General features: G+C 41.4%; 1 protein-coding gene across 1 annotated transcript in view; it reads left to right on the top strand.

Moving 5' to 3' along the window:
• Positions 1-585: 585 nt before the first annotated feature.
• Positions 586-2,505, top strand: part of LOC119589339 (zinc finger protein 236-like) — a gene marked incomplete in the record, with an annotated part of 34,598 nt that continues 32,678 nt past the window's right edge. Inside the window, 1 exon segment of the mRNA XM_037937958.1 lies at positions 586-782.

The raw sequence follows: 2,505 nt of genomic DNA, 5'->3' as shown, positions 1-2,505 counted from the left end.
TGATGTTTTATAAAAATCCAATTGAAAAACAGGTCAGTGGGTTAAAATTCCACTAGACTGACATGGAATCCCCGAATCACTACCAATACAGACAATACTAAAACCTTATTTTAACCCACAGAAACCCTTTTAAACTCCGCAAACTAAACTGCATGCATCTCAATACAAACGCAAAACCCAGGGCACCCCAAAACCTGACGTTGAAATCACTCAGAACCCCAATACTGATCCAGTTATTTTTCACCCTCTCATTACCCTAAATGGATCATCTGGTTCTTGTAAACCCCCTTTAAATCCCGATCCCTTTCATGCCCTCTTAAAATTCTTTAAAGACCTCCCAAATCCCATGAAGACCTCCAAATCCCCTTTAAAAGCTCCGAGCTCCTTTAAGTCTCCCTCAACCACCCCCTAGCTCCTTTAAATCTCCCTTAGAACCCCTTGAGGACCTCCACACCCCCTGTGCAACCCCGAGGCGCCCTTGACCCCCCCTGAAAGGCCCTCGGACCCGGCGCGGCCAGGGACCCGCCGGAGCGAGACTCGAACCTCCCGCCGCCGAGGGAGGCGAGGAGGCTCCGTGACGTCACTCGCGAGATCGTAGAACCGCCATTAGCACTAGTGACTGGCCAGAAAACAAAGAGAAATTCGGCTTATTTCGCCCTATTTTCGGCGTTCCTCTTACTTTCCTCTCCTCTGTGGCCCTGAGCAAAGAGGAAGAAGTGACGAACGAGGGGGGGAAGAGTCGGAAAAGAGGAGTGGAGAGAGGAGAAGGGTTAGTGCGAAAGGTACTAGATAACTCGCGGAATAATACAGGACGAGAATGATAACAAAACAACAAGTGACAGATTTCGGATTTTAGACTTTTTTTTTTTTTCTTTTCCTCCTGGATTATTTTTTTGTATCACTATATTTTTGGGGGGGATACGAGGAAGGAGAGGCCTCTCGATAGGTTAATGATATAAGGTAACAAGTGATAAATTCAGACATTGCGGATTTCATTGGATTTCAGATTTTTTAACATCATTTTTGTGGGGATTTCGAGGGGGGGATTTTTTGGGGGGGGGATTTTTTATTGTGATCTTGAAGGATTCGAGGAGAAATCCCCCCCATGAAGAGCCAATAACCGAATGCCAGAGCAACGCTTCGTTTTTGGAATGAGAAGGCGAGGTGTTTCTCCTTGAGTATGATGTCATAAGGAGAGTAAACAAATGTTGGCCTTTCGATAAAGATGAATAAAAGAGTACTAAATATTCTCCAGAGAAGATGTTCTGCTAGGATAGTGTGTTCCTAAAATGAACTGAAATCCAAGGAGGGGCCAGAGACAGCCAAACCCTAACCCTCTCTTGACAAGGTTGAGTTCATCTTTGACACAAAAAAGGAACTTAGGGAAAAACAGATATTAAAGTTGCAAAACCTGTCAAACAAAGAGCAATTTTGTATTTTTGGGTTAATGTGGAGTTTTATCTATGCGAGACCCGTACTCTTCCTTAATTCCACATTTAGGAGATCGGCCCATTATATTGCAAAATCTGACGTAATTTGGTCCGGTCTAAATAATTGCTTTTTCGTGTTATCAGAACTGAAAAAAGCAAATGATAGCAGCACAATCTGGTAGAATTGCTGAAACCCTAATGCTGCTTATCTCGAGTGCATTAGCAATATCCCCCCCCCCGAGATCAGTATTATAGTCAATTCCCAGAGGCCAGCTATAGATTCCCTGAATTTGATGGGCCTAGAGTTATGCATATAGCCACATTATGTAAACAGTGGTCAGAGAGAAAACACTTTCCTGCTCAAAGGAATGACAAAATGTAGCATCTGTGTAGTTCAGCTGGCCTTTATCAATTCATGCTGTAATTTACTCATATGTGTCAGCATTTCTTATGGGGTTATGTGTTAAAATGTAATGATGCCGGATTGTGGCTTCATAAAATACATGGAAGGTTCTCTTGTACAAATGCAAGTATGGTAAACTTTTACGAGACCCCAGGCACCCACCACTGGCTTCGGCACATTGGTGTGTGGGTGTCATGCATGTTCTAGCAAGATAGATTTGTAGACCACCTTAGTGAATTACTGGTAAAAAAGAAACCAGTTGAGTGTCTTTCTTAATAGTATGTATGGTATTTATGATCATTATTTGCTAATTCGGCAATCAAGAAGGGCTTAAAAATAGTTATTGGTTTGAAGTTAATGGTTATTTTGAATATATGATAGAATGTTAAACAAGCACTCGTTTTGGGCTAAGTAGAAAATGTATCAAGGTCATTTTCATAAATGTTATTTTGATATAGTTAGTTCTACTTTACACTTACACCCATGTTTTGTTTGTGCATTCATCAATTTAGGAAAACTTGAAAATTGAACTTGCCTAGGAGAACAACTTTTTAACAGAAAGTGGGGTTGCACTTCACCTAATCATATATAGCTGGCCATTCAAACCCTGTATTGGACAATACTACATTGTTCAGTTCCGTTTAATGAGCTTATTCAAAAATCTATGATTGC

The sequence above is a fragment of the Penaeus monodon genome, chromosome 25 (assembly GCF_015228065.2).
Source record: "Penaeus monodon isolate SGIC_2016 chromosome 25, NSTDA_Pmon_1, whole genome shotgun sequence".
Lineage (NCBI taxonomy): Eukaryota > Metazoa > Arthropoda > Malacostraca > Decapoda > Penaeidae > Penaeus > Penaeus monodon.
The sequence above is the reverse complement of the archived record's forward strand: the minus strand, read 5'-3'. Positions and strand labels throughout refer to the sequence as shown.